The following is a 22,143-nucleotide window of genomic DNA, read 5'->3' on the forward strand; positions in this document are numbered from 1 at the left end:
ATTTTCACATACATCTACTGGGCAAGTCTCAAAATTCTGCAGTTCTCGAAGGGTATGTATACCGTGTAATTAGACACTCGTGGCTGGCCCAGGCCAGTTGACTCAGTCTCAAAGGTCTTGGGGTAAGGGGTTGTTTAATTGCAGTGTAGATGTTAGTGCTCGGGCTGGAGCCTGAGCTCTGGGACCTTTGCCTCTGACAGAATCCTAGAGCCTGAGCCCAAACATCTATACCACAATTAAACAGCCCATTAGCCCGAGCCCCATGACCCCGATTCAGCTAGCACAGGCCGGTTGCGGGTTTTTAATTGCACTGTAGACATACCCTAAGAGTGTCTTCTGGAATACAGAACACTAGAATGGATCCAGTTGAAAACATCCTTCAAGACAGACTAAGGTTCAACTGCATAAAATGGATGCTGAATATTTTGCCCTTTGCACTACATTTGTTGAGTTGATTATATACCAGTTACCAACCCACATGGTATCAGAGAGGTTCTTGTCTATCTGCTAACTCTCACATGGATTGACTGTTTGCGAACACGTCATTAGCAGTAATGTTCTGCCTTTTAAAACAAATAGTTGAAGTAATTAAATAGTGGCAAAGAATGTTGAAAGCAGCTCACGAGACGACAAGCCCAAAATGAAGGCCTTGTCTACATGGGAAAATTGTTGCAGCATTGCAGACCCCCAGCTTGTGTGTGTTTTCTCAGTTTGGTTTAAGAGGCCCAAGTATTCAGGCTCCTAACTTCCAATGGGTCTGAGCCTGAGTACCTAGTGTAAACTGGCAGGGGCGATGGAAGCTCCTTAAAAGTGGAGAGTCCACTGGCGCTCGAACTGTGACCCTTCCCCCGAGCTCCTATCATTGCACTGCCCCTTCCTCTATAGCTGCACCCCTGTACTGCCCCTTCTCCTGTTGCTCTACCTCCACCTACTCCTTCCCCCTGAGCCCCCACCCCACACCACCCCTGCCTCCTGAACCTGTGCTCTCACATCATCCCTTCTCCTGAAGCCCTGCACCATCTCTTCCACCCAAGACTTGCTCCTCTTCGTCCCCTTCCCCCTCTCGCTCACCCTTATGGCTGCTAAAAAGTGGAGGGCATAGTCCTCCCCCTTTTAAAAGTGATAGGGCCATGGCCTCCTGGCCCCCCCATTTCTGGGACCCCTGTAAACTGGTAAGTAATTGGTTTCTAAGCCATTTTGATTAGACTGGTACAATTTTCTCATGCAGACAAGGTCTATGTTTATGCAAAGCAATTTCCATTGTACAAGTGGAGGCACTTTTGATACCATCTCCTTCTTTAGGGACCACAATTTTACCCCCAATCATTTAAAGCATTCATTCTCTTTACCTGCTATCCACCAGAGAAGAAAAGCAACAGAACGAATGAGACATAATGATATTGCCTTGTATTTACTCTGGACAGTTGTAGCAAGAAACATTACATTCCCACTCCTTTTTTCAATGACACCTAACCACTACACTTTGTTATTCCCCCTCCCTCCAGTAAGAATAGCTCCATAGGAATTACCACTAGCTCATAAATAATCAGCAAGAATACCAGGCTCATTTATTAACTCAGGCAGAAGCTGATGCACCTTGTCAGCTCCTCTTGACAATGACCATTACAGGTGCATTTTGAAAATTATTTAGTGAGGAGATTAGTGGTATAGATTTTTCAAAGCAATAGTAGCTATTTTGTCTCAAATCTGTCCTTTTTCAGGAGGTGATTTTTTTTTAAATTGGAAGCAGTAGATAAACCTTATAGTTTTAATTGGATACCAGACAGTTATTCCAATAGCCAAATGAAGATAAAATCTCTAATCATTTCTTTATTAAATGATAGGCTACAAAATTCCCTGTATTTATTTTTAAAAGTGTTTTAACTAGCTTACTGATATTTAAAGGCACCATACCTAGAAAATGAAATCATCTAGTCACAACCTAGTTATATCAACAAATTAGTTGTAGCTTCTTTATACTGCTCTACAAACTACACCTCAGTCATGACCTACATACCCATTAAGGTTCTGATCCATCAAAGCACTTAAGCATATGTTAACTTTACACAGCTGAATAGTACCATCAATGTATTCATACAATTCTCTTTAAGCCAAAGCTTAAGAATTCTGCTGGATCAGGGCCTAAAACTTTGACCATTCACTGAGAATCCAAATGGGGCAGAAACTGGTGCCAATTATAATGAAGATTTTTGTGTGTGTGGTGTGGACACCTGCTCGCTAAGGATGGTAAAAACAGTTTAAAAAAAAAACAACAACAACCCTGAACATTTCCAGAACCTTCATTCAGAATAAAACTGAACCTGTGTCAAACTTTAAGGTTTGTAATGCTGATTCAGAACCCTATCTCCCTCACCAAGGAAGCTTGGTGCATTCAGGTAGCAGCCGTGTCCTTGGTTATTAGACAGCATTGACATTCTGAGAGTAAAGCCACATTATCAGCTCCGAGTGGGAGCTCATATACTAACATAATATATTACTTTATCCTACCAGCTGGTATGTCTGGTTCATGTTGGGGGGAAGGGATAGCTCAGTGGTTTGAGCATTAGCCTCTTAAACCCAGGGTTGAGAGTTCAATCCTTGAGGGGGCCATTGAGGGGGATCTGCAGCAAAAATTGGGGATTGCTTTGCTTTGAGCAGGGGGTTAGGTTAGATGACCTCCTGAGGTCCCTTCCAAGCCTGATATTCTATGTGCTCCAGGTTAAAGTGATCATCAGATTTGGGGTTGGGAAAGAATTTTTCCCAGATCAGGTTTTTTTTTTTTTTGCCTTCTTTGGCAGTATGGAGAATGGATCACATGAACATATATTATTTAATCAATTTCCTGCCATTGCAGGGATTTCAGGCATTGGTGACACCTTGGTCTCTCCTGATCTCTGCCTGTGGCACACAGTTTAGTTTCCTGAGGACTGAAATTCTTTAGTGTAACCCAAGTTACTGGGCTCAGTATAGGGATTACTGGGTGAAATGTAATGGCCTGTGATATACAGGAAGTTAGACTAGATGGTCTTTCTGGCCTTGAACTCTATGCAGCTATGAAATGTGTATAGAGAGTACATAGTTTTTCTTGTTTCCTTCCAAGCTTTCTTTCTGATGTGGTGTGGTATTCACAACATACTGTGGCTTGGGATTGTAGTTGTGCAGCTACCCCCACTCTGGTGTGGAAGGGATTAAAGCAAGCCAGAGAGGCTGCGCAGAGTCCCAGACAATCCTGGAAGAGCTTATAGGGAGTCAATCAAGTGGAGGCTTGAAAGCAGCCTATCAGGGCCAGGCTGGGCCCTATAAGAAGAAGGCTGCAGGGCAGAGAGGGCAAAGGGAGAAAAACTAGCTCTTAGAGAGAAGCAGCTAAGACAGAGTGGGCCAGGGCCAGGGCCAGGGCCAGGGCCAGGGCCAGGGCCAGGGCCAGGGCCAGGGCCAGGGCCAGGGCCAGGGCTGGCTGGGAAAGCTCTAGGCTGATGACTGCCAGACTGGGGCCCTGACACAAAGGGGCAGAGAAGGTGCTGGGGCTATGGGGAAGTGGCCAAGGGAAGCAGGCAGTAGAGGAGAACTGGAGGTGGGCAGTAAGTGGCTGCCGTGAGAGTGTCCCTGGGTCAGGGCCCCTCACCCTTTTCCCCTGACTTGTCAGTGATGAGAGTGGCTAAGCCAGACTGCAGTTTGACCTTGGAGAAAGGGGCTAGACTGAGGTCTGCAGTGAGCCATTGAGGTGACTGATAGAACCAGAAGCTGCTGGTCTCCTGGAAAGTGGGGAGAGCCAGCAGAGCGAGCACAGCTGGAGAAGCAGATGCCATCCGGGAGTGACATGAGTCTGACAGTGAGGATGGTGGAGACCGAGAAAATAATGTAGTGGTGCTTCACCCTTGTGAAGGCATGCTGCTGAAAGAGCAAATTCCCTAAGCAACCAGCAAGAGGTGCTGCTGTGGTGAGTCTGGCACTGTTATAGGGATGTTTCAGGCTATGTCTTTCAGAGTGTATTGGAACTGTCAAGATATCTTTCTGGATTCATCTCTACTCCCCTATAAAATGTGGGAGCAGTACTTTTTGTTCTACTCTTAAGCAGGTTCTCATTTGCTTCCTTGATGTACACCAATCTGGTCAGCAGTTTTCAAAGAGGAGGCTGGCTTTACTTTTGTGTGGCAGTAACTTTTCTGCATCTGCTTGTGAAGGCTCAGCTTCTTAAAAAAAAGTGGCTAATTTTTGTTTCATGTAAACTAGTTGTAGACCTGGTTGGAAAATGGGGAGAAAACCATTACAAATTTCATAGAAAATATTTTCTTTTTCTAATTCAAAAGTTGTAAGTGGCATTTATTACCTCCAGATATCTATCTATTACTAAGCAGGTATGTGATTCTAGATAGGTCTTTCTGAATATATTTTGTTTCAAAATTATAGTTCAGTAAGGATCAAGATTATCCTCCTTTGCTTTGAGTATTTTTTCATAACTTGAAGAATTTATTCTGCTAGCTCATTTGACTATTTGTATGAACTTGGTTCAATTACACTAATTTTTTCTTCTGCACTTTTTTTACAAATATCAAATCTGTTTTGCAAAAATGGATTTCAGATTAAGAATCACTGTTTCAGCCAGAAACTTTTAGACTAGAACCAGGGTGGTGTGAATGAGTTAATTACCTTTAAATAGTATTTGCCTTCAATATAAAGAGGACCGTTAATATACATTTCTAAGGTCTTTTTCTTGTTGCTTCCTAAGGTTGCAGGTGATTGGAAATTATGCTGCTGTCATCAATATGTTGGTACATTGAATGTTGCTAGTGTGGTGTTTTAAATCCTTGTGCATACCAAAACCAGGCTTTTAAAGAATTCCTCTTGCTCTCCTTTTGTACAGATGTTCATGAATATCACACTTCTGATTTCATTCTGCAAGGAATGCTCATTCCTCTCCTTTTAACAATCACATGACCAATAACCATTCAACTCTTGAACAGAACTGCTTTGATGTAGCAGGGATGAAACTTCTCCTCACCTTTGGCTATCCCTAGGCTTCAACTTTCTGAGGTCTTGAACTTTTGCCTCCTCATAAGGTACAATTCATGTATCTCCAGTAGCAGATCTCTATTTTATCATAGAGATTGATATGCTTCAGTAAGCATGTACCCTGTTCTCCTACATCACATTCTATGGTACTCTCCACTTCTGATGCATATGTTCTATTATGCTTAACTGAGGTGCTTGGATTAAACTGGCTCCTCTTCAGTTTCACGAGTAACCTTTTATTTTGGCACAGTTTGCTCTGTTCAAAAGCTTTTTAATGATGGCTCAACGGCTTCTAAACTTTATGATCAGTGTAGCAAGGTGAGGACTCACTAGCGCAGTGCCTCCTGCTAGTCATCTTGAGAATTAGCTCTCCAGCCTCCAGAGTGCCCTCTGCTGGCTAGTGGCTTGCCTGCCTCAGTGCCCCTGTATCCCTCCCAGACCCCTGGTGCCCTTTACTTCAGGATTCTGCCCACCGCAGTACCCTCACACACTGGGTATCCCCTCCCAGGGGAACCCCCAACCCTCTAAACCCACCTTGCCTCAGTGGCTACTGCTAGTCGTCATCTAGCCCCCACTCACTGGGCAGACTGTAGTCTGTAATCCACTCATCACTGGCAAAGTGGTTGGACCAGCTGCTTCTGCCTATTCCCAAGCTGCACCTCTGTAGCCCCAGTACCTTTGTAGGCCTTTCAAGATCTGCAGCCTGGGGGTTTACCAAGCTGGAGCTCCCCAGATCCCTTGCCCTATTGCTCTGCTTTGCTTCAGGTACCATCCTCTCAGGCAGCTAGCCCTTATCACTCCAGGGCTAGGGTCAGACTCCTGTCTTCCTGGCCCCACAGCCCTTTTACCAGGCCAGCTGTGGCCTGATTAAGCCAGCCACACCTGGGGTCAACTATCTTGCCAGCCTCCCTCAGCTGCTCTTAATCCCTTTTCTCAGCCACAGCACTCTCCAGGGCTGCTTTTAACCCCTGTTCTCCAGGAATGGGGCAGCTGCCCCACTACAATCAGTTTCTATCTTAAATTGTGAAATATATGGGGAAACCTTTGGAACCTATCTAGTACAGGTGTGCATCTGTTTCAATTTGGGAACCATTCTGAAAATTTCAAACCACTTTGGAATTCCAGACACTGCAAAAAGCTCCAGTCTCATGGGGATGCAGAGGGAAGAGGACTCCAGAGTTCCTTAAGTTTTTTTTAAAGGGCTGATTGAGCAGAGAAGGCATGCTGCACCAGAGTCAGAAGTCAGCTGACTGGACATCTTCCAGAAAATAATCCTGCTGACTGGAAGAACTGGACTCCCTGAAACCAATGGATGCAGGAGAGGGTGGGCTGCCCATTCCTCCCCAACCACAAGCTCCTTGTGATGGTGGCTGACAAGGGAAATCAATGTGCAGGTGGTAGATTGTATAGTAACAGTCTGTTAACGTGCTGAGACTGAGGGAGGGTCACACAGTCCTGTCAAAATGTTTGGATGGATCAAACAAACCTCCAGACTTGACTTATCCAAACTGATAACTTTTGAGATTTTTTTTTTCTGGTGATCTCTCTCTTCTTGAGACTACTAATTCATTTTACATTAGCCACTGAGCAATCATCAGATAGTAATCACTGGTTCATCATCACTTACCCTGGACTGGATGTATACTCATGATCCATAGGTGACACTCTCCCTATCTCATTACCAGTCTCCTGAACCCTCAATGTGAAAATGTCTTGCACTATTAAGAGTTTATTTAATATTTTATTTTTGTCTTCTGGGTGTAAAAATATCATAGCGAGAAGTTCCTAAGAAAACATTATAAATAAGAGTTAAGCCCTTAAAAACAATACAAATGCAGTTGACAATCCACAGACAATCTCACTGCCACCTCTTGTAAAACATCTGAGATCAAGCCTTTTCTTCCTGCACAAACTACCAAAATGTGTGCTGAAGCCCTCTGCTTTGACTATGATGATTTCCTCCTCTTTGGATTGGATTACTCCCAGTTTGCTCCCCTTAAATCCATTCCAAATGATGCTGTTAAGTTCATTTTTTCTAGACTGTTCCTTTGTCCACTTCCTCTTTGCATTCCACATCTGGTTCCTGTTCTTCCCCCACATTGACCATGTGCTTATCTTCACCTATAGGATCCTTCCATCAACTAGCGCCTTCCAAACTATCAATTCTAATCTCTTAATGTAAAGTTACCCTCTTCTTTGCTGTGCCATTCATGCCAGCCTCGCTTGCCTATTCCTCTGGGCTTCTCACAAGTAACTGTGCGCTTTCTCCCAAGTCTTCCACTCTGCATGGAAAGAGCTCCCCATTAACATTTGAAAAGCCACCCACCTACCCCTCATTCTAATCCCTTTGGATCCAGCCCTTACAAATTAAGTATGGCAGAAATTATTCTGTGTATTGGTTTAAAAAGTAAAGAATTTTACATACTGAAATGGAAGCCTGGGTATTTTTGCTTGGACTATAGCAATACTTAAAAAGCAAATTGCTATTGGATCCAGTCTCTGTTGTGGGTGATATTCACCTCATTTCTCTTGAGGGCCTTTACTTATTATGACTGAGGACAGCTGACCCCCTAATGTTGCCCTATTGTCATATAGCCACTGAGGCACAGGAGGGAACAGCTTCAAGAGGTTTGGGGGGGGAGTGTGTTTGGCATATGAGCAAGTGCTTTCCTTTTTAATTTTTTAGGATTTGCAAAAATAAACTCATTGAACTTCAAAACCTTTCTTAACCATCCGCCTTCACACTGCAGTGTATGAAAAGACAGTCAGTGGAGTAGATTAGTAAACTCAGGTTTCCAATAGGCCGCTGACTTGATAAACAAACCGGGGAAGAGGTTGCCAAGAGCTTTCACACTTTGATGTAGGAGTGCACAAGGTGAAGCTAGCATCATTTCTAGTGCTAGCTTCTACAGCAGCTGACATGGATCAGTGGACAGTGATTGATACACCTGCTGTACGCAGGTGTTCTGTGAAGCTGCGTGTATGAAGCTGCTCCTGTGCAAAACTGCATATTCATTAAAAATGTTTTTTCTATTTACACACCCACAAAGCCCTGCCCTCTCCCTCTTTTCCTTCTCTCATTTTTACCATTGAAATCAAAACAAAAGCACAGTGATAGCTATTGAGAGGCAGATTCTTAGCTGGTGAAAATTGTCATGATTTCATCCATGGAGCTGTGGCAATTCACCTCAATTGAAGATCTGTCACTCTGTGCTCAATCTTATTCTCATTGACTTCAGTGAGAGGAGGATCTGGGCCCAGCTGACAATTATGTCAAAAGGATGTACATTTAAATGTCCCTTACTTGTTGGAAGACGTGTAAAAATCAGCAGCAACCTTCTGCAGTAATGCAGCTGTTGGAACATTATTTACATACAAATTTAGTAAAAAGAAATTGCTATCCTTTTTCAAGTAAGCTGTGAATACATTTTTCCATCCAGCTCTGTGCAATAAGAAATGTTCCCAGATTTCAGGTTTTATTACCTCCATTTTCCAGTCTTTCAAGTGTTCAGATAGCAGAGATGAAATCCTGGCCTATAGTGGGGCAGCTGTCCTGCTCTTGCAGAACGGGGGGTTAAAAGCAGCCCTGGAGAGGGCTGTGGCTAGGAAATGGAATGAGAACAGCTGGGGGAAGCAGTGGGGAAGCAGCCACAGCTGTGGCCAGCTCAATTAGGGCCCAGCTGGCCCTTATAAGAGGGCTGTGGGCCAGAAGCTGGAGGAGGTTCACCCTAGCCCTGGAGTGGGAAGGGCTAGCTGCCTGGGAACCGTGTGCCAGCACAGCGGCAAAGAGAGCTCCAGCCTGATAAACCCCCAGGCTGCAGGTCTTGGTGAAGGCCTACAGATGCACTAGGGCTGCAGAGGGGCAGCCTGAAGATAGGCAAAGGCAGCAGGTCTTACACCCTTGCTAATGATGAGTGGCCATTAACTGCAGTCTGCCCCAGTGAACGGGGGCTAGCTGATGACTGGCAGTAGCTACTGAGGCAAGGTGGGTCTAGAGGGTTGGGGGTTCCCTGGGAGGAGAGACCCAGCAAGGGGGTATTGCTGGGGCAGAACCCTGAGATAAAGAGGCACCAGTGTCCAGCAGGGACACAGAGCCAGCGGGAGACGAGACTCTGGCCTGCAGAGGGCACTCCAGTGCTGGTGAAGAGCTAATTCCCTGGATGACCAGCAGGAGGTGCTGCACCAGTGAGTCTCACCCCGCTACATGGCCCCATTGAAATTAATGGCAGAACTCCCTTTGCCTTTCAGGATTTTACCCCAGATCTTTATCATGTTTCTTTAAAGGCAACTTACATAAAATAATAGAGTGATGATGCTTTGAGGGTTGTTAAAATAGCAGCTTTGAGACAGTTATACTGCACACATGAAAACTGATCTTTGCAACTGATTATTTGACTATGTTCCAAACTTTGTCACAGAGGCTTTAGCTTTACAAATACCCACAGTGGATGTTTCCTTTCAAGCATGACAAATAAGAAAATATACAGCAGAACTGAAGCCTGCAATTTGAGAAAATTACAGTACAAAATTCTTTTTTAAAGCAGTCTCATTTTCACAGGGTGGTAAATTATTTCTTTCCCCTCTACTCCCCAAAAGAAAGTCTTGCAACCATCTTTTGTTTTCAACCTAACAGAAATCCCCAGTGGGCTTGACTTTTTTTTTTCTAGAAGAAATTAAGAGCAGAATTCATCAAACATTAATGTTAAGAAGTCAGAAATTCTGGAATGTTTGTCCAAAGTCCCAAGACCCAGAGCAAACTCTGTCATCCTGCCGAGCTCCAGTTGAAAATCAGAGCCAAAACAAACACAGGCAGAAACTCCATCTGACTGATCATGTGGAAACAGCTGTAACCACTTAGGTGGAAAACCACCTCAAATTCTTCTCCCAGAAAACACTGATGACATGGGAGATGGCGAGCAGGAAAACTCTGTCAGAGTCTCTCTTCAGCTGTGGTCAGGAAAACATTTTTTCTCTGACTGTAAATAGATGGGTTCAACCATGGTCACAATAAAATGCAAAGCACAGAAATGCTGAATGCCTCCCTCTTTTGTCCTTTCTCTTGTGTATTTCTTTAATGTTTGATCTTTGCTTGCCATCTACATAGGTCATACTAAACCTCTTCTGTTCAGTCTTTTTCTTATTATTGTCTGTAGAGAGCTTTTGTCAGGTGTGCTTCAGCTGTAAAATAGGAAACATGCTGGAAGAAATAACAAACATAAACAAAGGTGAAATTGAAAATCTAACTTAGGCTGTTGGATCACAGCTGGCCAAGCTGCAGATGGCTTTCCTAAGGAGTCTTGCAGATAGAGGGAAAACAGAATGAGGGAAGCAGTAGAAATCAAGGGATAAAAAAGGAAATTTGGGTAGCATACTCCACTTTGGATCCTTCCTCATTATGTAAAGTAATTTTTGTGAATACAGGATGTTGAAGGTGTAATAGAGCATTCTAGCAACACTTTCTGTTTTCTACGCTTCTACAATACCAAATGTAATAGTTCTGGATTCCCTTTTTTATTTTATGAAGATAAAATCCATTTCCTTGATTTCTACTATGGTACTTGTGTGTATTTTTTTTCCGTCTGCAACTTGAGATCGTTACTCTGCATTCTGTCGTCTGCTACCACTGAACAGTCTAGATCCATCCTCTTTGGAACCCCTTTTCAGGTAGTTGAAAGCAGCTGTCAAATCCCCCCCACTCATTCTGCTCTTCCACAGACTAAACAATCCCAGGTCCCTCAGCCTCTCCTTATAAATCATGTGTTCCAGACCCCTAATCATTTTTGTTGCCCTCCGCTGAACACTTTCCAATTTTTCTACATCCTTCTTGTAGTGTGGGGCCCCAAACTGGACACAGTACTCCAGATGAGGCCTTACCAATGTCAAATAGAGGGGAACAATCACATCCCTCGATTTTCTGGCAATGCCCCTACTTATACAGCCCAAAATGCCATTGGCCTTCTTGGCAACAAGGGCACACTGATTCATATCCAGCTTCTCATCCACTGTAACCCCTAGGTCCTTTTCTGCAGAACTGCTGACTAGCCATTTGGTCCCTAGTCTGTAGCGGTGCATGGGCTTCTTTCATCCTAAGTGCAGGCGCTTGTCCTTGTTGAACCTCATCAGACTTCTTTTGGCCCAATCCTCCAATTTGTCTAGGGCCCTCTATATCCTATCCCTACCCTCCAGCATATCTACCTCTCCTCCCAGTTTAGTGTCATTAGCAAACTTGCTGAGGGTGCAATCAACACCATCCTCCAGATCACTAATGACGATATTGAACAAAACTGGCCCCAGGACCGACCCTTGGGGCACTCTGCTTGATACCAGCTGCCAAGTAAACATGGACCCATTCATCACTACCCGTTGAGCCTGACAATCTAGCCAGCTTTCTATCCACCTTATCGTCCATTCATCCAGCCTATACTCCTTTAATTTACTGGCAAGAATACTGTGGGAGATGGTGTCAAAAGCTTTGCTGAAGTCAAGGAATAACATGTCCACTGCTTTCCCCTCATCCACAGAGCCAGTTATCTAGTCATAGAAGGCAATTAGATTAGTCAAGCATGACTTCCGCTTGATGAATCCATGCTGACTGTTCCTGATCACTTTCCTCTCCGCTAAGTGCCTCAGAATTGATTCCTTGAGGACCTGCTCCATGATTTTTCCAGGGACTGAGGTGAGGCTGACTGGCCTATAGTTTCCAGGATCCTCCTCCTTCCCTTTTTTAAAGATGGGCACTACATTAGCCTTTTTCCAGTCTTCCGGGACCTCCCCCGATCGCCGTGAGTTTTCAAAGATAATGGCCAATGGCTCTGCAATCACATCCGCCAATATTCAGAAGGTTTTGCAGACATAATATTCATAAAGAGAGATTTTTACATGCTGAGTATCTTTAATGGCGAGTGAAACAGGCCAAAAATGTGCCTGTCGGAACATGTCTAGAAAAAGAGGCCATAGAATTTTTGAAGGTTTCACCTTGATGCAATTGTCCACCGAAGTATAAATATACTACATATTCAATGGATAAAACCATGTTATTGCAGAATTAAGGTTGTTTGGTGTATGTCATCCCCTTGCAGAATGCTGAATTGAACAAACTCAGACTTATGAAACCCAATAAATATACAGTAAGGTTGCCCATGCAACCTTAACTGCCCTCTTTCAGCAATGCCCCAATATGTCCTATTAACACACTTACCTTTACTCTGCCAACCCCACAAGTACTGAAAGGTAGAAGCTCTTCACCGCCTTTTACTCTCACTCACAGGAGTCCACTTAACTTTTATTAAAGGACAACGACAACAAAGTTTGCCGGTGCCACCTTCCCTCTGATCCCCTGGAGGTGGCAGTAGTCAACAAGAATTATTTGCACATACTCCAGGTGTAATCTGTGTGTTAGGTATGCCTACACTACATTGGTGGAGGTAGTAGTTGGGCCTGCTTGGTAAAGGTGGGTTTGATATGAGGACATGTGTGGATTACTATGACGGGTGTAACAGAGATGTGATTATGGTATAAGAAAAGCTGTTTGTTCACCCTTTGTATGTAAGGAAAGGGGAAAGCTACATCACTTCCTCCCCTCACTTCTGCCCCAAACCCCTCTCCTCCTATTCTTCCCTTCTTCCCCCCCCCCCCACTCCTCTGCTCCTCCCAGGAAGCACTCAGTCTAATATTTCCCCCAAGACTTTGATTACATGCCCCCTCCCCCAAATAAAATTTCCACCCTTGGCTCTCAAATTGTAGCAAACTCTAGCCACTCAATCCAAAACTCTTTATCTTTAGTGGGTGGGGTTGTGATTAACTTATCCTTATGTTAACTAAGGATAAGTCGCTTATGTTGAGTTCACAGCCGTCGGTCTGTGTGATTCATCCAGTCATTAGTACCTCTCAGCTTAACAGTACAAGGGAGTAGAAGGACACCATAAGAATGGCCAGACCTGGGGGGGGGGGTCAGACCAAAGGTCCCTCTAGCCCTGTAACCTATTTTCTGACAGCGGTCAATGCCAGGTGCTTCAGAAGGAATGAACAGGGAAAGGATCACTTGATGATTACTTGTTCTATCTCCCATTCCCAGCTCCTGGCAAACAGGCTAGGGACACCATCCCTGCCCGTCCTGGCTAGTAGGTCCATCAATGGCTATCCTCCATGAACTTACCTAGTTAGGGTGTTTTTTTTTTTTTTTTTTTGAACCCTGTTATAGTTGGGGTCTCCATGACATCCTCTGGCAAGGAGTTCTACAGGTTGACTGTGTGGAAGAAATACTTCCTTTTGTTTGTTTTTAAACCTGCAGTGTATTTTCATTTGGTGACCCCCTAATATTCTCAGAAGGAGTAAATAACACTTCCATATTTAATTTCCATTTTTTGGGGGGGTGGATTTTAACTCTGTAACCCTTGGGTCAAATTACACCAAATTTGGTTCACTAATATTACTCCACATCCTAATCAGGCATACCAAATTTCAAAGAAATATGATTAACTGTTCAGATTTTAGAGCACTTACAATAATCAAGCTTTAAACCACATAAAATGACACAAATTTCACTAGCCGTTTTTCTGAATTGACACACAAGCAGTGTTAAGAAAAAAGTACACTTTCTAAAATACTATTCTCAGTTTGGGTCCCCCAAAGATTTAGTGAGTGCTATTGCACTACTCTCGTTAAAACTCTACAAATTGAAAGATCATTTTGTCCACATCACATCAATAATTTGATCTCTATCTCTTAGGGAACAAAGTCTAGAAATTTTTTACAAAATGGCTATTTTTCCCTACACTTAACTCCAGAACACCTGGCTCAAATGACTCTAGATTTGGGTCGCTAACCTTACCCTGCACCCTCCCGAGGCATACCAAATACTAAAGAAATCAGACTAAGCATGTTGATTTTAGAGGACTTGGAAAGGTTGAACTTTAAACAGAAGTTGTGAAGCAACCTTAACTATAGTGGCACAGCTGCTATAGATTGGCCTAAGGCAGGTCAGCCTTTTCTTCCAAAGGCCATGTGAGTGACTCTATAGTCTGTCTTCTAGGGCACTCCCAATCACGTGGGAGAGTCAGGTTCACACCCCTGCTCCTCTCAGCCCAAGTGGGGATTTGAACCCTGACCACCCATGTTTTGGATGAGCGCTCTAACCACTGGGCAATTGGACAAAGCAGGGTTACCACCACTTCCTGTGTTTTGGGTTCAATCTATAGTTGTATTGCCTCTGAGCAAGTCCACTAGATCAGGCCCAACACGTGAGAGAGATGGGGAAATGCCTAGCCTGGTGGGATCCTCAGGATTTAATCATGATCTAGGTGCTGGGCATGAGCATTAGGTAGCTGTGGGCATGTCCACTGGATTTTTTAGGCACTTAGGGGCCTTTATAGACACAAACTTCCATGCCTAGGGAATTTAGGCACCTACAGGGTTAGGTGCCTAACATGGCAGTTAGGTATTCAGGATTGGAGCCAGTAATGTCTAGAGAATGTTCTGTAATTGCATGTATTCACTTACTGGTTAAAAAATTGCAGTTATCCTTTCCAGTCACTGGAAAGAAATGGTGATTCTGCTATGCATGTAAGATGTAAAATACAACTGATCTGATTTCATTTAACTGTCAAAAAGAATTGATACTTGAAATGTGTTACATAAAAACATTTAATATTTTATGGAGATATAAAGATTGTATAAACTAAATCCTGGTGATTTACTATGCTTGTTTCAGAGATGCTGCTTTTCCAGCGTACACAGGAGGTATTAGCAGAGAAAACCATGCTATGATCAACAGACCCACAAGATATTTCCTGATTCTGAAAATCATTTGAGCCATGAGTAAGTATGTGAGCAGGGTTGTGGAAATAAAAGGGTGTGGATGGGAGGAGGAATCCAGAGAAACCCAATGGCTGCTACCTGATGATCAATGTCAGAATGATGTCAAGCTGAAATGAGAACAAGAGTCCAGTGTTATATGTATCCTTTTTACACAGCTGCAGCTGGACCAGATCCCAGGAGTCCAGAGAGGCCAGCAAATCGCCTTCCTCGGAGTAGCAACATAACAGGAACATCTGTTGACATAAGGAGGGAGAAAAAAATAATGCCACAGTGGACACCTCTCTTTGCATACATGAACTCCCTAGACCTGAGGGCAGTGATATGTTTCCTATTGTGAGCCTGTCAATGGTTCTGTGCAGTCCTTTTTTTGGTGGCTCACTTTTGCTGAACAGGGTCTTCTCTGTTTAACTCAAATTAGCCCAGTCTGTCAACTTAATATAAAACAAATCAATCAGCCCTTAAACTCCTGGTTTGCAGTCCTCCTTTGATTCCATTTTTAGTTCCCTATAGGCAGCCTGGCATGGGGCTATTATCCCAGGCCCTTCTGCCTCCCTTTACCTTCTGTTCTTCTTCCTTTATTGCTTGGCTCATTTTCCTTATTGGTGTCAACTCTGGGTGTGTGTCTCTGTGACTGGCAGTTCTGGCAGCTGAGCCTGGGTGTGGTCAGCCTGGTTGCATATAAGTGGGGAAGACTCTCTTTCCGCCACATATGTTCTGTGTGAAGTTTGCAAACCCCATTGCAGAGCCATATGGGAGACTGAGCAAATGAGATATATATGCTGTGTCCTGAATCACCAGTTTCAGAGCACTCAGGTCAACCTCTGGCCTTCCCTGCAGGGATTAGGTGTGCATGCTTGTTAAGATTCCCAAGGTATCAGAGGTAGCAGATTAGGGCAGCTGGGGAATGAGCATGGGTTCAATACAGAAGTGCCTTAGAATCTTAATAGGTGAGAGAGGAAATGGAACTAGCAAATAGCTGCAGTAGATGGAAGCCCTCTCTCAGGGCTAGCTGTACTATTTTTTTTTTTTTTTTGACACTCCAGACAAGGTCAGATTCCCAATCTGCTGGAGGGGAGAATTTAGCTGAAAGGCCCCTTTTCTTCCCATCACTCTGTTGGAAAAGGGAGATCAGCTCAGCCCACGAGCTGCAATTCCCCCAGAGTTTGCTTAGTTTATTTTTGGAGACCAGCCTTATCCTCTCCTGTATCTTAGGAGTATGATGAGTCCAAGTAAATAAGTTCCTTAATAGATTCTGTGGCACTCAGCACAGGAACATGAGATGTAACACCCTAGTAACTGATGTGACCGGAGGAATGGCTTTACCTAAGTTCTATGCTTCTGTCTATGAGATGCTTTTAATGACTCCTCTAGGGGTCCAAGATTGAAGATGGAGACAGACCTGAGGCAGGGGCCTCAGAAAAAAGCCTTATAGTGACTATTTGTTAGAGCTAGTCAAATACTAATCCTCAGTTACATTTGATTTTAGTCATTTTTCATCAACTAAGTAATTCAACAAATCAATTTTTGGTATGTCACCAGAGCTGCTATTCACAATAAAAGCATCATATTGGACCATGGGAACTCTTTATTATGTACCAGTGTGAACTCTTAGGATATTAGGTGACCACTGGTTATGCCATACAAAGCCTTTCATCGCTAGTACTGGAGATCCAGCCCAGCTTGGTAATAACTGGAAAGTGTTCCCATCAATTGCTCAGCCAGATGGCTGGTCTTCATGAAAGAATTGGTGATCTCAGGCCATTTTGTAGAAGACAGCTGTTCACATCACAAAAACAAACAAATCCACAAACTCATGCTGAATGGTATCCTGGCTGGAAACCACAGCAGAGAATCCAAGGACTGAATAGACATGGAGACTGAAATACCCTTTCATCCCTGCCGGTGAGGGTGCAGGCACTCTGAGAGGTTTCAAGTAGGCATCCTTGCTCTGCCCATATCTGTACTGTGAATAAACAGTGAACTTCATTAGACAGTGCTGCACCTTTCACCAGCATGAAATTTCCTACTAGAAGAAAACAACTTCAACACTGAATTTTTAAAAGGTGATGACCCTTCTGTCTGTACACAATACAATGGCACTGCCATCTGCTCTAATCCCCTGCCACAAGGGTTATGCAGGTAGGACAACCCTGAGAGTAGGATTGAATGCAGAAAAAATGTGGGGTATGCCAGGAGCTTCTTAAAACGTTACTCTTAGCATTCTGCATCTTAACCTTCTCAAACTATGTCAGATTCTTTGACTGGCATATATGCTTGCCTCACCTTGTTGTGAGAGTGAACATAATGCCACCCTTACAAGTGGGCAGGAGCGTAGGTTTGCTGGAGAACTTGCAGGTGCTATATCTGAGTAAGGAGGGCTATAATCCCCTCAAGGAATGTTGACTATTAAATGATTGTGAAGAGTCTCTACACATATGGATGAAGCGGCAATATCATTGCTATTTCTGCTTGAAGATATTTTTATATGTAAATTATATTTGTCTCCAACACCTACATGAATATGATTTATGGTGATCTCAGCCCTTAGTTCTTAATGTGTATGAGAGAGATTTTCCTTTTTTAAAAAAATGTGAGATGTTAATGAAATTCACTGATACCTTGTTTTTCTTCTGTTTCTGGTCTTGAAAGAATTCAGTAGATTTAAAAGGGGAAATGTGAGTTGCAATAAGGTATGAGGAAATGAGTTCAGCCCAAATAAGAATAAGCCTGAATCTTCACCTAACTCCCAAACCAAATCTGTTTTCAGGTTTGGTTTGTTAAAGTGAGAAAACTGATCTCGCTGAGGAAACCTTAAAAACTGCTATCTATCACAGTTAGGTAGGTAACAGCTCCTCATCTTTCTTCTTTCCCAGAGTCGCTGTGATGCTACCCACCCATATTGATCTGCTCACTCACATTGGAAGAAGACTAAGTTTTAAAGGTGTTATATTATTGTGTATATTAACCTTTATTTAACAATGTGGTGTTCTGGTAGAAGAAATGGTGTAATAGACAAGCCAGGTACTCCCCAGCTACCTGTACCATTTCTGTATCTAGTGTGAGTGAACAGGGTTAGTGAAATCATAGTTACTGTAACGATACTTGATGCATCTCCATCACTTTTCTGGCCAGAACAGGGTACTGAGACAGTGCTATCTGCTCATTTGCATGCATTCATTTTAGCTATGGAAAAGGAATAAATGTACATGTTCATACTGCTACAGCATAGGTTGATGCTATTGTCTCTCAGGTGTTGTTGAGGCTAGCATTGATGGTCAGAATTGCAGTGTTGGCCCTGATCCTTTCTCTCAGCTATTACAGAGGATTGTGATGGGCAGCTCCTCCTCCATCTAGACAACCCTAATCTGCAGTGCTCCAAGAGGCTGACATCTATCCCCATCCCATTCTTCACATATTAAACTCCTAGGGAAGACTGCAAAATGTCATGAACTTAAGGATCAGCAGTAAAAATAATAATCCCTAGATATTAAAAAATGCCCTACCATGGGTGGAATGGGAAAAGACGATGTGCTTTCTGGTGCAAAGATCCTGCCACACCACAATGACAGAGAAATTTAAGGTAGGAGATGCTCAGGTGTGGTAGGGGGAAGTATATGAGAGCCAAAGGTAAGAGAAGGAGAGCTGAAAACTCTCAAAGATTTTGAGAGGTTTGGTTAAGAAGCTTATCAAAATAGATCTCCCAAACCATTTGAGATGCACCCTCAAAGGTTGGTAAGAAGCAGCAGAAAAAGTTGAATGCTTAAAAAACAGCAATTCTCATCCGTATGAAAATGACCTGAACAGTAAAATAATGGTGGAGGAAAAATTTAAGATCTAGAAGTAGAATGATATTGAAATCTAATGTTTTTGAAAGTCTTCCATGAGGCACCAGTAGCACTTTAATGGTTCATTGTGAGTTGTTGCTGTCTTTTATCTAAAAACACTCCAAAATCAATGCATTCATTATTCTCACACAAAGAAAATGTTTTTAAATTACCACAGCTGTGCACAGTTTTTATCCCAAAAGCTCTGCATTCACAGTAAAGACCAATAAGCTGCAAGGTTTCATTTTCAAAAAGGAAATGTGTTTTTGAATTAATACAGTACACAAATATTTCTGGCATTTACTTGTTTGTGGTCTTATCTCAAAAGTCTGTTAAACGGACGTGGGTTTGTTTTTTTTGAATTATACCAAAACATATATGACTTCTCAATCTGAGAACTCATATTTTGAACTACTGTCCAAAGGGAATTTTCATCCTAGATTTATAAACTGTTAAATATAGTGTTTTATAACAGAAAATATGACAGCCCTAACCTATAGCATCACAGACTCAATGCTATAATACCCCTATCATCTCTTCACAAGTTATGTCACATAAATATGTCAAAATGCCTGTCATGTTGGGAATACTCGCAAAGAAAAAATGGAGCCAATTTACATAAATACATTCTAGGAAAAGCCTTAGGACTACGGAAGCCAACCAAAATTCTCAACAGCGAATGAAAGAATGCTACTGAAAGCCATAAATTAATGGGTATCCTTTATGGTTGGGACTGATTTCCTATATTTGTTTAACTGTTTCATGGCTCTAGGTGTGCCTCATGGTCTGTAGTAAGGATGGACCAACCAGTATGGATGAAATAAAAATTGACCCAATATTTCATTTGAAAATTCACCTGAACTTGACATGAACCTTTTTACTAGGTTCAAAAAAAAATGGACAAACCTTTCTAAAATATGTTGCATACCGCTTATACCAGCTGGGACTTGAAACTAAGTACCATAATACTGTGGCCAACAATTTACAGCCTGAAGAAGAAAAGGAAGTACTAGAAATATAGTAAAAAAGCCAATTCTTGAAAATATATGGCCCAATTTCCACAGGATGATTTCAAGCAAGCTCAGAAGCTTGGGATGAAACAGCATGTGCAGTGGTTAGAGCAAGGAATTGCTAGTCAGAGAATTCCTGGATTTATCACTTGTTCTCTATGTGATACTCATGTTACTTAGCATCTCTAGTGCCTCAGTTTACAAATCTGTGAAGTGATATAATACTGATTTAAAGGACTGATGTGAAAATAATATTTTTGTAAAGCATTTGGAAAACGTTGGATGAAAAGCATCCTGCAAATCGAATTATTCTTACATTACAAACTTAATTTGTAACAAAATAAACTTTATTATTATTGAAGCACTGACAATGCTATAGAAGACACAAAGATAATCTCGCTCCAAGCAGTTTACATCTTGTAGCTTCTTGTCTCTCTGCTATGGTCCAGCTTCCATATAACAATGTCATGCTCTGGAGAGTAAAATGCATATGGCACTGAATAGCCCCGCATCAGTAAAGGGAAGTATAGGGAAATAAGGCCTTTTGGAAATATATGGAGATGGAATGCAGAGAACCCAGGATGCTTGTGGAGAAAAAGGAAGTTTCAGGGAAATGTAAAAGGCCACAAAGTGGGATGGCCGTACCTAGTCTGCACCTTTAAGGATCCTTTCTCACTAATTAAAACCTGATGAAAAGGCAAACACAATCCATATGTTTTTTTCTACACCCTCTGAGCTGCCATGTGGCAGTTTGAAGCTATACTTTGAAAACCATTCTTAGTTCTTTTCAGTACGTATAAGCCAAGAAATATGGAGGAAAGTGGGAGGGGGTTTGTGTCACAAAAAACAACAAGGAGATAAGAGCTTTTTTACTTACAGAAGACCATTCAGTCTTTAAAAACTTGCCTTGTTTGCATTTTCAAAACACACTGTCACTGCTGCTGACCCCACATTAGGGGAGAGATTAAAGACGCCCAAGTGATCGATTTTGAGATACTGGTTAAATGCTACTTTAAAATACTTTAAAAGATTAATTTGCTTGGAATGAGGTGGTGCCATTAAACTTAGCTGCTGCTTTTTGAGATGGTGAAAGACTCTACCACTGAAGAGTATGATTTTATTCTATTTATTTATGAATTGTGAGAAATCAGAGTCTATTTTTGCCTCATTTTGAGGCATAAAGCTACATATGGGGTGGGTGTATAAAATCAATTTTCTTAACAACCAAACAGTTTGAAGGCAAGAGGGAAAATCCTTCTGATAACAGAGCTCTAAAATGTGAACGCCCTGATCTCCGCAGGAACACAGAAAGGCAGCAAAAGTTTAAAAAAACCTTTCAGATTTTAATTCATGTTAAATTCAGATGTTTCCAGACAAGAGACAGCTTTACTGCAGATCAGACTGTACCACTAGCCTGCTCCTTTTTATTAATTTAAGCTGTTTCTGGCTGTACTGAATGGAAAAGTCTCCCTGCCGCCAGTGGTTCTGAGTTATTAATAGGACAGCTGAGTAGAGCTCACATGCCTCAGCAGTTTTATTCAACGATTATATAAACTCATCTCTGTTTCATTTAAGACTCCCATTTACCTCTATCCACGCAGGTGGGTGCTATCCTATCACATTTTGACATAAAAACTTGGTTAAACATGACACTCCAGTTATAGAAATCTTCATTTACTGGTAAGAGATTAATTCCAGAATATAATAGCTTTTTCTGCAGTATTCTAGTGTGCCCCATATGTTTTGGGTGCTGTACTGGGGACTTAGCAGGCTGATAGCTAAGATGTGAAGATTACCGCCTCAGTATTTTCATACTTTGATTTAGAAACAGCTATTTTCTGAAAATTTTTAAAGGATTCTGTCTGGTGACATTCCAGGCTCTAAACTTCTTTTCCAAATCACATCTAGTCTTTGCAGTTTAATAGCACACAGATTTAAAAATGAAAACTACTGCATCTCAGCGTACATGGTTGAAAGTGAATTATACTATCTGCTACGTGTCACTCGAACTTTAGAAAAAGTTTATATTCCTGATGAGGGACATTGTTACCGTGCAATCTCACATTCACAGGCTAATTTCAGGGTGAGAGGTAGGAAAGTTTTAATAGGAAAATGCCAAACCAATGTTCTGACACTTTAAAAGAGTAGCTGCATTGGTTTGACAAAAAGATTAAAATAAATGTTTAAGTGTCTGTTCAACCTCTCTTTTTCTCTCTGTGGTAATCAACTGACTCTGGTATTATGAAAGGTAGATGAAATTTGTGTTTTGTTCAGGTTTGTGTTTAACTTTACTTGGATTTACATATGTGATATTCCCAAGCATGAAGAATAATTCATTACATCAGGTTAATGCTTATTTAATAGAATTCATGGAGGATTCTTTTCTTGTTTGTTGGGAATGTATTTTAATATTCAGAAACACAGTGGACAGAACTTTTTTGATGGATTTCTCTCCAATTATTATTTCTTGATTTATTGGTATT

At 42.2% G+C, this 22,143-nt stretch overlaps 1 long non-coding RNA gene across 1 annotated transcript; it reads left to right on the forward strand.

Annotated features, from left to right (window-relative positions):
- The first annotated feature begins 3,424 nt into the window (after window positions 1–3,424).
- LOC119853456 lies at window positions 3,425–16,316 on the forward strand. Its single transcript, XR_005292084.2, has 3 exons — window positions 3,425–3,937; window positions 14,720–14,826; window positions 14,982–16,316. It is a non-coding gene; the product is annotated as an uncharacterized LOC119853456 (long non-coding RNA).
- The last annotated feature ends 5,827 nt before the right edge of the window (window positions 16,317–22,143 follow it).

This window comes from Dermochelys coriacea, chromosome 3 (genome assembly GCF_009764565.3).
Source record: "Dermochelys coriacea isolate rDerCor1 chromosome 3, rDerCor1.pri.v4, whole genome shotgun sequence".
In the NCBI taxonomy this organism is placed as follows: domain Eukaryota; kingdom Metazoa; phylum Chordata; order Testudines; family Dermochelyidae; genus Dermochelys; species Dermochelys coriacea.